Source organism: Oryctolagus cuniculus, chromosome 7 (genome assembly GCF_964237555.1).
Source record: "Oryctolagus cuniculus chromosome 7, mOryCun1.1, whole genome shotgun sequence".
Lineage (NCBI taxonomy): Eukaryota > Metazoa > Chordata > Mammalia > Lagomorpha > Leporidae > Oryctolagus > Oryctolagus cuniculus.
In genome coordinates, this window is record NC_091438.1 from 136,920,555 (window position 1) to 136,933,167 (window position 12,613).

Genomic DNA, 12,613 nt, shown 5'->3' on the forward strand with positions numbered 1-12,613 from the left:
ACAGCTGTTGGGTCTGCAGGGTCGCGGTCTATCCCAGGGCTGCTGGCTAGGTGTCAGCCTAAGGTCTCCGTTGTTCGCCCTCAGCCGTGTGCTGCAGTGCCTGGCCGCGTGGGCCCTTCCAGCATATCCCCTTGCTTCCTGAAAGCACGTGAAAGGGCCAAGTGACAGCTAGTAGGACAGAAGTCCCAGTGTTCTGCAGCCTCGTCACAGAAGTGCCACCCCTCAGGGTCCCACGGCTAGCAGCCCGTCCCTTGAGGCTCTTATGCAAGGCTATGGGTACCAGGAGGCAGGGGCTACCCACCACTGAAGGCACATGTTGGTTAAGTAAAGGTACATTTTACTGGTTAACTGTCTTACAAATGATTATATTCTACTTATAAGAATTTAAACATTTCAGAGCAATCTAAGTTCTCTTTTAGCCTTCCAATAAAGTGTATTTATTGTATATTTTAAAAACTCCTTTTTTAAAAAAGATTTATTGGCCGGCGCCGCGGCTCACTAGGCTAATCCTCCGCCTAGCGGCGCCGGCACACCGGGTTCTAGTCCCAGTCGGGGTGCCGGATTCTGTCCCAGTTGCCCCTCTTCCAGGCCAGCCCTCTGCTGTGGCCAGGGAGTGCAGTGGAGGATGGCCCAGGTGCTTGGGCCCTGCATCCCATGGGAGACCAGGAAAAGCACCTGGCTCCTGGCTCCTGCCATCGGATCAGCGCGGTGCGCCGGCCGCAGCGCGCTGGCCGCGGCGGCCATTGGAGGGTGAACCAACGGCAAAGGAAGACCTTTCTCTCTGTCTCTCTCTCTCACTGTCCACTCTGCCTGTCAAAAAAACAAAAAAAAAAAAAAAAAAGAAAAAAAAAAGATTTATTTATTTATTTCAAAAGCAAAATTACAGAAGGAGAAACAGAGAAATCTTCCATCTGCTGGTTCACTCCCTAAATGACTGCAATGGCTGGGACTGGGCCAGGCTGAAGCCAGGAGCCTGGAACTCCATCTGCATGTACCATGTGGGTAGCAGGGGCCCAAGCACTTGGATCGTCTTCTGTTTTTCCCAGGCACACCCACATGGGATGCCAGCATTGCAGGTGGTGGCTTAACCCTCTGAGCCACAGCGCCAACCCAATTTTAAAAATTCTTACACGGGCTTCTTTGTATTTTTTTTTAAAGTTTATTTACTTCCATCTACTTGAAAGGCAGAGAGAGACAAACAGAAAGAGAGATTTCCTATCCACTGGTTCACTCCCCCAAATGCCATATAACATGCAAGCCTGGGCTAAGTTTAAGCTCAGAGCCTACACTCCATCTGGGTCTCCCACATGGGTGGCAGGAGCATGAGCACTTGAGCCATCATCTGCCACCTCCCAGGATGCATTAGCAAGAAGTTGGATCAGAAGCAAAGCAGCCAGGACTCAAATCTGCACTCTGATATGAAATGCGGGTGTCCCAAGAGCCAGCTTAACCTGTTGTGCTATAATACCTGCCCTGAGTCCCTTTAAAAAAATAATTATATGTATATGTATATGTATTTGAAAGGCAGCATTAGAGAGAGAGAGGGAGACACAGAGATCCATCTGCTGGTTCACTCTTCAAATAGCTACAATGGCTGGGGCTGGGCCAGGCTGAAGCCAGGAGTCCAGAACTCCATCTGGGTCTCCCACTTGGGTGGAAGGGACCTAAGTAGTTGGCCATCATCTGTCTTCCCAGGTGCACTAGCAGGTAAAGCTCCTTTTTTTTTTTTTTTAAGTAATTAATTAGTTTGAGAGGCAGATCTTATCCACTAGCTCACTTCCTAAATGCCCACAATGGCTGGGGGTCCAAAGCCAGGAGCCAGAATTCAATCCATGTCTCTCACATGAGTAGCAGGAACCCAACTACTTGAGTCATCACTGCTGCCTCTCAGGGTCCCCATTAGCAGAAAGCTGGAATCAGAACCTGGTGCTGGGACTCGAACCCCAGCGCTCTGATATGGGATGCAGGTGTCCTAATGCTAGGTCAAATGCCTGCCCCAGGCATATTTATTCTAAGCCTCACGAAATCTGAAACAGTGACCCAGAACATATGTGATACTTACTAGAATCACTTACTACGGGATGTTCTGGCAAAGGGCTGTGGCTAAGTTACCTATGAAGATTTTTTTTTTTAATTTATTTATTTGAAAGAAAGTTACACAGAGAGAGAGGTCTTCCACCTGCTGGTTTCACTTGCCAGATGGCTGTAAGTGCTGGAGCTGAGCTGATCGGAAGCCAGGAGCCAGGAGCTTCTTCTGAGACTCCCACACTGATGCAGGGACCCAAGGACTCAGGCCATCCTCCACTGATTTCCCAGGTGCATTAGTAGGGAGCTGGCTCGGAAGTGCAGCAGCCCGGACTTGAACCGGCACCCATATGGGATGCTGGCACTGCACCTGGGGCTTTAACCCATAGCGCTGGCCCCCGGAGATTCCTAACAATGAAGGAACACCAAGCTCTCAGAACATGAGAAAGCAACGCTTCTGAAGGAGCCCCTTTCCTAAACTGTGAGGGCTCTTCTGAGCACGACGGCTGCTTACGGCACAGACTGCAGCCAAACCACCCCGATTAGAGTCTTGGCTCCATCGTTTCTTGTTTCTGTGACCTTGGGCAAGTCAGTTAGCTTCTCTATGCTTCAATTTTCTCATCTTAAAATGGTGATGGTCGGGGCTGGTGCCGTGGTGCAATGGTTTAAAGCCCCAGCTGCAGTGCCGGCATCCCATATGGGTGCCAATTCAAGTCCCGGCTGCTCCGCTCCCGATCTAAATCCTTGCTAACTTGCCCGGGAAAGCAACAAAGGATGGGCCAAGTCCTTGGGCCTTTGCACCTACATGGGAGACCAAGAAGAAGCTCCTGGCTCCTGGCTTTGGATCAACTTATCTTTGGCCATTGTGGCCATCTGGGGAGTGAACCAGTGGATGGAAGACATCTCTCTCTGTTTCTTCCTCTCTCTGTAGAATAAATAAAGAAATCTTTCAAATAAATAAAAGAAATCTTTTTAAAAATGGGGATGGTAGTTATCATCTCATAGGGTTGTTGCAAAGATTAAATGAATATATAATGTGTAAAATATTTAGAACTGTGCTGACAGAGTAAGCTATAATGATGAGACTTCTGATTATTATTGTTACAGTGCTTTTGTGATGCACATTTAACTATTTCATAGAAAATTCATCTAATTTTTCGTTAAGGAGTCTGAATCTAAAATTTGAAAAGCATCTAAAAAAAAGAGTTTTGGGGCAGGCATTTAGTGTGGCAATGAAGACCCTGCCTGAGAGCCCCACTTCTGACATCAGAGTGTGGGTTCGAGTCCTGGCTCTCTGTCCACTTCCAGCTTCCTGATACTGCAGACCCCAGGAGGTAGCAGGTGACAGATCGAGCACTTGGGTCCCTTTCAATGATGTGAGAGACCTGGATTGAATTTCTGGCTCCTGACTTTCACCCAACCCAGACCTGGCTGTTGTAGACATTTGGAGAATAGACTAGTGGATGGAAGATCTGTGTCTTTGCCTTTCAAATAAAATGAAAGTAAACAAACAAAAATTTAAGAACCTTTAAAAAGATAAAGCTGCCTGATTTTTCCTTTCCATAAAAGAGCTCTCTGAACTGAGCTGAAGGCAGGCAGGCCGACCCAGGGAACAGTGTGCTGCATTGGATGTCCACAGGACCCCTGCTAGCCTCTGAGGGTCCAAGGCTAAGCCCAGCCCCTGGGATAGGGGATTGGAAGGAGACTGGCATGGGCAGAGAGTCAGAGCCTCAGCCAGGACATCAGGATTTGGGGTAGGGCAACTGAGGCAGGACCCCGGTGGCTGAGGCAACGCCATCTAGCATTGCGGTTCCCGTCAGTTCTGCTGGTTCCCGATTGTGGGATGTGCTGCGGCTACTGCTAGGCCTCTTGCATGAGGCAGACCTGGTCTACACTCCACCTTCCTCACCCTGCAATCTTCCGGTGCCCCGCAGGCATTGAGAAGATCCAGTGCATAAGATCCCAAGGGGTGGCCGGCGCCGCAGCTCACTAGGCTAATCCTCCACCTTGCAGCGCCGGCACACCGGGTTCTAGTCCTGGTTGGGGCGCCGATTCTGTCCCGGTTGCCCCTCTTCCAGGCCAGCTCTCTGCTGTGGCCAGGGAGTGCAGTGGAGGATGGCCCAATTGCTTGGGCCCTGCACCCACATGGGAGACCAGGAGAAGCACCTGGCTCCTGGTTTCGGATCAGCGCGGTGCGCCGGCCGCAGCGCGCTGGCTGCGGCGGCCATTGGAGGGTGAACCAATGGCAAAGGGGCAGCTCTGCACAAGTAGATGAGACTCATATCTGAAAGTCTAATGCACAAACCACTCCAGGCCTCTGCGCACAGCAGATGTCCAAACAGGCGGCAAACACAGGCCTGAAGCATGGAAGGATCCACAGGGAGGTGGACAAGGCGAGGTCTGTTGGGGAACGAGGGAGGGCCTGGTTGAAGAGAGCTTTCCCTCCAGGAACCCCAACTTGCTCAGCCCCATCAAGTATGGTCAGAGGGGATGGGGTTAAAGCCCAGACTGCAGGGAGGCAGGAAAAGAACTGGGAGCTCAGGGAGGGTGCCAAGAGCTCAGGGTCGGGGCTGACATCGTGGCGAAGCAGGTTAAGTCACTGCCTGTGACACCGCCATGCCATTGTGGAGCCAGGGTTTGAGTTCTGGCTGCTCTGCTCCCAATCCAGCTCCTGCTAATGTGCCTGGGAAGGCAGCGGGGGATGGCCCCAGTACATGGGCCGCTGTCCTCCATGTAGGAGAACCAGGTGGAATTCCTGGCCCAGCTCCAGCAGATGGAAAATCTCTCTCTGAGAGATATCCCAGCCCAGGGTCTGGCTTTGCAGGGCTCTGAGGGTGGCTATCCCTGAAGAGATGGGTGCCCCCTGGTGGCAGCCTGTGACCACCTGTCCCCCTCAGCACCAACAGGTGACAGGGACAGGAGAAGGCTGAGGTCTGTGAAGATCTTCCTGGAGGAAGAGGAGCCTGCAGAACCAGTAGAAGCTGAGGCAACAGAGGATAGTGATTTCTGGGGCTGGCAGGATCCGGGTAGCTTGGATCCTCCACCTACTGGCTGTGCCTCGCTTCTCTCAACAACTGTAAAATGGGAGCAAGCGTCTTATACTTCTTTCACAGGGCTGGGGAGAGTTCGATGAGTTGGCACAGGTAAAGGACTCAGAACTGAGCCTGGCACACAGGAACTTAGCTGCTGCTTTCTGATGGGGAGAGGCTGGAAGGCCTGAGGTAGGAGATGCCTCTGGCAGCTGTGCTGTAAGCCTGGCTAAGGGACTTGAATACCAGGGGGTTCAGGGACGCTGGCGGTGAGAGGAGAAGAACTCGAGATGGAGGTGTTCTGAGATCTGAACCCGAGTCCAAACCCACACTGGTATAGGTGCCCGCACCCACCGGGCACCCAAGCAGCCCCCCCCCACTGGACACACCACACACACCCACGGATGGGCACTCCTGGGCCCGGCTCTGACACAAGAGTGCACCTACAGTCCCCCGGACGCTGCAGGCCATCACACCAGACTTCTGCACCCCAGGCCTGTGGGTGCCCCCATTCAAACCTCATCCGGGCCCAGATCTGGCCACTGCCTCTCCCCCTCCTCCATCCTGTTCTCCTCCCAAGCCCCCTGGCCCAGAACCCCTCAGTCTCCTGACGGCTCCTTCCTCATTTGGGCACATGAGTGAGGGGCGAGAAAATTGGGGTTGGGCAGGGGCCCCCACATCCCATACAAAAAGCGAGCTCGGGCTGTGGCACTCCAGCAGTCCCAGGGGAGGGGGCACGAGGGGCAGCGCCAGGCCTCGGTCAGCTGGCGTCCTTCCGCGGTGCCCGGGCGGGGTCCGCCCCCCGAAAGGCGCAGACAAAAGGTGGCCTCCCCGGAGCCCGCCCCGTGCCCGGCCGCTGATCCACGCGACGGCGAACGCTGCGTCCTAGCCTAATCCCAACAAGCATGAAAATGGCTCGGGCCGGCCGCCAGCAGGCCCTTTGTCCCCGGGGCCTGGCGGGACAGCTGCGGCGCAGCCCCCTCCTCCCTCCTCGCTTCAGCTGCCCGCAAGGCCGCGAACCGTTTGCTGGGCTCTCGCCTCCAGCGTCCGGGCTCACAAAGGGGGCGCGGCGCCTTAAGCTGGGGGAGGGGGATTAACCCCGGCGCCCTTCGCCGGGGGAGGGGTGTGGCCTGCAAGGCGGAACGGTGACGGGCCCTGGGGTCTCGGGCGTGAGCGGGCGAGGGGGGCGAGATCGTTGGCTGGAGGGGACCCCACGTTCGGTAGCGGGACAGCCCTGGGGCGAGGAACGCCCCTCGAGGCGCCCTGGGGTTCGCTTCTCCACGTCCGGCTCCCCGGGATCTCCGCTATGGCGCTGCGGTTCTCAGCGATCCTCGGAACCCCAAAGCTCGGCCTCCAGCCGCACCTGCATCCCCGCTGGCCGGCTCCGCCCAGGCGACCCACAGCAAGCTCCTCACTTCCCAGACCAGAAGAGTCCAGCTCAGGCCGCTCCGCCACCTGGGGCGCGGTGAGCCTAGGGCCTCCGGGCGCGCTCCTAGGGCCAGGCCCGGGCCACCGGTCCTGCGGACCACCCCCAAGCCTCTGCATCCCCCGCCCCTGTCTTCAGGCCCCTGCCGCCCCTGGGCATCTGAGTGCTGTGGCCCTGTTACACACCCAGGCTGTGCAGTTGCTCCTTTTTAACTTTTGTGGCCAATTTCTGCCAGGGGGCCTTTTCCTCAGGGTCTGGTGTCCCACAGGTCGTGGGGCTCCTCATCTCTTCCTTAGGCTCCCTGAGGCCACCCCAGATCCAAGAAGTCCTCACTCCAGCCCCAAGGGATCCCTCGGGGTGCTGGGCCCCTGGTCTCTCCCCCAGACTCTGGGGGGGGGGGGATGGACCTCCTCCCCAGAACGGGGAGAGCCCCGCATTCGGCAAGCCGGTCTGTGTCACTGTTGCCATCATGGTTGGCACTGCTCTGCACGTCTCCCGGTATTTGCTACTGTCCCTCGAGTGCCAGCCCTCTCCAACTCCCATGATTCACATGGTCCCAGCCCACAGGGTATCACAGTCTAGCGAGGGACTGAGACCTAGACATGGATAATGAGATCAGTGCGATCCTGTGAACAGAGGCCCGTGCACGGGGCGCTGGATGCACTTTCTGAAGCCTGTTCCTAGAGCTGTTGAAGATTTCTAGGAGGAAAGAGGCTTGGGAAACCCTGGGCTAAGCGATGCTGACTGGGCATCCTGCCTGTGGCCTTTCCCTTGCCCAGAGATGCTGTGAGTGCCAAGGGGGTGCTGGGGGAGTGTCTGCAGAGCGTTTCTCAAACTTGTTTCAGCACGGAACCCCCTTTCCTTGGCTGTCCTCACAGATTCAGTGTTTTGGGGATCATATTTGGGGACCACAGTGCTGAGAGGACCCAGAGCAAGGAGGGATTGATTGTGTTTGGAATGGGGGAAGAGATAAGGGAGGTGGGAATGAGTTTGCAGAGGAGCTGGTATGGATCTGGAGGAGTTCAAGCAGGCCAGGGCCGGAGCAGCCTGGGGGAAGTGAAGGAATTGGGCCTGGCAGGGAGGAGGTGTGGCTCTAGGCTGCAGAAGCAGCGACTGTCTCAATGACAGAGTATTTTTCTTACCTAAAGATTTATTTGTAGCTGGCGCCGTGGCTCAATAGGCTAATCCTCTGCCTTGCGGCACCGGCACACCGGGTTCTAGTCCTGGTCGGGGCGCCAATTCTGTCCCAGTTGCCCCTCTTCCAGACCAGCTCTCTGCTGTGGCCCGGGAGTGCAATGGAGGGTGGCCCAAGTGCTTGGGCCCTGTACCCCATGGGAGACCAGGATAAGTACCTGGCTCCTGCCTTCGGATCAGCGCGGTGTGCCGGCTGCAGCGGCCATTGGCGGGTGAACCAACGGCAAAAGGAAGACCTGTCTCTCTCACTGTCCACTCTGCCTGTATTAAAAAAAAAAAGAAGATTTATTTGTTTACTTTAAACACAGAGTTACAGAGAGAGGCGGGGAGGAAGGGAGAGACACAGAGAGATCTTCCATCCACTGTTTCACTCCCCAAATGGCTGCAATGGCTGGAGCTGGCCCAATCTGAAGCCAGGAGCCAGGAGCCTCATCTGGGTCTCCCACATGGGCGCAAGGGCCCAAGCACTTGGGCCATCTAGTGCTGCTTTCCCAGTGCATTAGCAGGGAGCTGAATCAGAAGTGGAGCAGCCAGGACTTGAACCAGCACCCAAATGGGATGCTGGCACTGCCGGCAGCCCATAACACCAGCTAGCACCAGCCCTGAAGGATTCTTTATGAACCAATAACTGCAGCGTGGACAGGGATGTTATCAGCACAGCTGAAACAATTGTGTGTGAGCTGGGCTTATGATTATATCCTTTTTTTTTTTTTTTTTTTGACAGGCAGAGTGGACAGTGAGAGAGAGAGACAGAGAGAAAGGTCTTCCTTTTGCTGTTGGTTCACCCTCCAATGGCCGCCGTGGCCGGCGCACCGCGCTGATCCGATGGCAGGAGCCAGGTACTTATCCTGGTCTCCCATGGGGTGCAGGGCCCAAGCACTTGGGCCATCCTCCACTGCACTCCCTGGCCACAGCAGAGAGCTGGCCTGGAAGAGGGGCAACCGGGACAGAATCCGGCGCCCCGACTGGAACTAGAACCCAGTGTGCCGGCACTGCAAGGCGGAGGATTAGCCTAGTGAGCCGCGGCGCCGGCTGTTTCCCCATCTTGACATCCACACTGGCCCACTTCCACCTCCTACCAGCTTTACAGGTGTCTCCATTTCCTCATGCCCAGATCCCCACCCTGACCTCAGTCCCAGGACCATCCTGTCCTGAGCTGGCTGCTCCCACCCACTTAGCCCATGCTCAGTTTAACCCCCATTCGTCACCACCTTCCCATCTGACTTTGAATCTTGCCCATCCCTATTCCCAAAAGTGTATTTCCTTCCTCTTACTGTCCCTCTTAGAAAACTGGCTTTAGATTCGGTATGCTGGGGCCGGCACTGTGGCATAGCAGGTAAAGCCAATGCCTGCAGCACTGGCATCCCATATGGGCGCCAGTTCGAGTCCCAGCTGTTCCACTTCTGATCCAGCTCTCTAATATAGTCTGGGAAAGCAGTAGAAGATGGCCCAAGTCCTTTGGCCCCTGCACCCCTGTGGGAGACCCAGAAGAAGCTTCTGGCTCCTGGCTTTGGATCAGCGCAGCTCCGGCCATTGCAGCCATCTGGGGAGTAAACCAGCGGATGGAAGACCTCTCTCTCTCTGTCTCTACCTCTCTCTGTAACTCTGCCTGTCAAATAAATAAAATAAATCTTTAAAAAAAAAAAAAAAAAGGTCGGCGCCGTGGCTCACTTGGCTAATCCTCCACCTGTGGCACCGGCACCCCGGGGTTCTAGTCCTAGGCGGGGCACCGGATTCTGTCCCAGTTGTTCCTCTTCCAGTCCAGCTCTCTGCTGTGGCCCGGGAAGGCAGTGGAAGATGGCTCAAGTGCATAGACACCTGAGGAAGCTCCTGGCTGCTGTCTTCTAACTGGCCCAACCCTGGTTGTTGTGGCCATTTGGGGAATGAACCTGCAGATGGAAGCTCTCTCTACGTGTGTCTCTGCCCCACTCCCATAACTCTGCCTTTCAAATAAAACAAACAAAAATATTTATTTATTCATTTGAAAGAGTTATAGAGAGAAGGGGAGAGGCAGAGAGAGAGAGAGAGAGAGAGATTTTCCATCTGCTGGTTCACTCCCCAAAATGCCACAACAGCTGGGGCTGGGTCAGGCAGGAGCTGGGAGCCAGGAGCCAGTAGCTTCATCCTGATCTCCAACATGAGTGAGAGGGCCCAGGTACTTGGCCCATCTTCTGCTGCTTTCCCAGGTGCATTAACAGGGATCCAAACCAGTGCCCTTGGGGGATGCTGGCACTGCAGACAGCAGCTTAACCCATTGCGCCGCAGCACTGGCCCTGATGCTCCTAATTTTACAGTTTATGAAACCCTGACTTTGTATTATCCCTTATCTTTCTCACAACCATTTTGAGAGGCAGTCATCAATATGCTCATCTAATAGATGAGAAGATAGGGACTCAGAGAGGTTAAGTGACTCACAGGAACCCAACAGCTTGTGCCGGAACCAGGACCCTGCTGATTCAGCTCCTGAGCCACCAGGTCTCTGTTGAGTCATGGCAGCAGTGTGGCCAGACTGAGAGGAAGGGTCTGACTGGTGCAGGTGCACATGCCTGCCCATGTGCAGCAAGAGTTAGCTCAATGGGAGGGACCTCGGCATTTGGGTAATATGTTGGGTGGGACTGTCCTACGCAGTGTAGGGTCCCAGTTAGCATCTCTGTCCCCTAAACATGAAACCCCAGTGATAGCACTGCCTACCCAATGATTGAGACGACCAAATTAATTTATAGGGGTAGTATCTCCTCCTCTCCCCCAGCACACACTTAGAGCCCCAGGCTAGAGTCTGTTTTGGACTCCGGTCCCTTTTCTGCTGTTCCACCTCCTTCCAGCCTTCTTCCAGTCCCGCAGTTCTGGGACTTCTCCTCTGTGTTGGGCTGCCTCCCAGTGAGCGTCAGGAGTTACTGAGCCTGGAGCCTCAACCTGCCTCTGAAGCCCACGGGTGTTGTTCCTTTAAGGAGGCGGGTTTCCAGGATTGGGGGAGGAGGGTGAGCTGTTGGAAGGAAAAGGGAAAGGACCCCACCCCCGCCCCCTGCAGGCCTCACCTAATCGCCACAGTCTGCATTTTTACCCACGCCTAATGCAGCATGCTTATAAATAAAATATGCAAAGATTTCCCTCTCAAATGATCTCCCCAGGCAAGCTAGCTCAACTCCAGCTTGTTAATGGAAAAAATGCAAATAGGGCCTCCCACCCCTCTCCCCTAGGCCTTAGGCTCTGGACAAGCTAAAGCGCTTTGCTTTCCTCCTTTCTGGGAATTTCTCTGTTTCTATTGAAACCATTATGGGGCGGGGGTGCTGTGCACTTGGAGGAGGCTTTTCCCAGTGCCATCCTGGGGGAGAGTCTTAGAAGGGAGGGAACAGCTCAGGCAGAAACATTTGGGGCAATCGCATTGTTGTGGAGCCTGCCCCTTTCTGAGCCTCATTTCCCCGTCTGAGGTCTCAGTCCTGCCCAGGGCTTTTCTGACCAGAGGGGAAGGCTCAGCTGGTGCCGGGTGCTAGGTCTAACTCTGCTGTCTTTGGGGGACTCAGAGATGGTGGAAGCATCAGGCTCCTGCCCTCATCAAGCTCACAGTTGGGCAGGAAAAAGCCCTAGATCATCAAGAATTAAAAAAGCCACTCTAGGACACCGTGATTGAGCTGTCAAAATCAATACCATCATAATGCGACACAGGGACATCTGCCTTCCCGTGTGAATGCCTGAGGACCACACCAGCACCCAGCTGCCCTTCCAGCCAAGACTGCAGAGCCCCAGGAATGTAGAACTCTGAGGGCACTCAGAGGAAGCAGCAAAACGGCTGGCAGGTGCTCTCCAGAATTACCAATTTCAGTAAAGAATTAACTGTTCCCCGGTAAGGCGGACAACTAGATGCGTTGTATGATGATAGTTTGGAAATCATTTGGGGGCCAGTGCTGTGGCTCAGAAATTCAAGTCTTGGCTGCTCCACTTCAGAGCTAGCTCCCTGCTGATGGCCTGGGAAAGCAGTGCAAGATGGTTCAACTCCTTGGGCCCCTGCATCTGCATGGGAAGGTCCGGAGGAAGCTCCAGGCTACTGGCTTCAGATCTGCCCATTGTGGCCATTTGGGGAGTGAACCAGCAGATGAAAGACCTTTCTCTCTATCTCTTCCTCTCTCTCTATAGCTCTGTCTTTCAAATAAATAAAATACTTCTTTAAAAAAAACCAGCAACTCTGCATATATAATTTTAAAAAACCTGTACTGTTTAAAAATACAGGAGGAGAGAAGTAATTGGGGAGTTAGGTGAGATCAGATTGATTGTGGGTTAGTAATTGTTGAAGTTCAGTGACTAAAACATTCTTTTTTTTTTTTTTTTTTGGACAGGCAGAGTTAGACAGTGAGAGAGAGAGACAGAGAGAAAGGTCTTCCTTTTCCATTGGTTCACCCCCAAAATGGCTGCTACAGCCAGGGCGCTACGCCGATCTGAAGCCAGGAGCCAGGTGCTTCCTTCTGGTATCCCATGGGGTGCAGGGCCCAAGGACTTGGGCCATCCTCCACTGCACTCCCGGGCCATAGCAGAGAACTGGACTGGAAGAGGAGCAACCGGGACAGAATCCGGTGCCCCAACCGGGACTAGAACCCGGGGTACTGGTGCCGCAGGCGCCAGCCTCTTTTTTTCATACATCTGAATTTTTCCATAACAGAAAAATTCTTCCTTCTTTTTAAATTTTTTTAAAAGATTTATTTATTTATTTGAAAGAGTTACACAGAGAGAGAAGGACAGGCAGGGGGAGAGAGAGAGAGAGAGAGAGGTCTTCCATCCACTGGTTCACTACTCAATTGGCCACAACGACCAGAGCTGCACCAATCTGAAGGCAGGATCCAGGAGCTTCTTTCAGGTCTCCCACATGGGCGCAGAGGCCCAAGGACCTAAGCCATCTTCTACAGCTTTCCCAGGCCACAACAGAGAGCTGGATTGGAAGTGGAGCAGC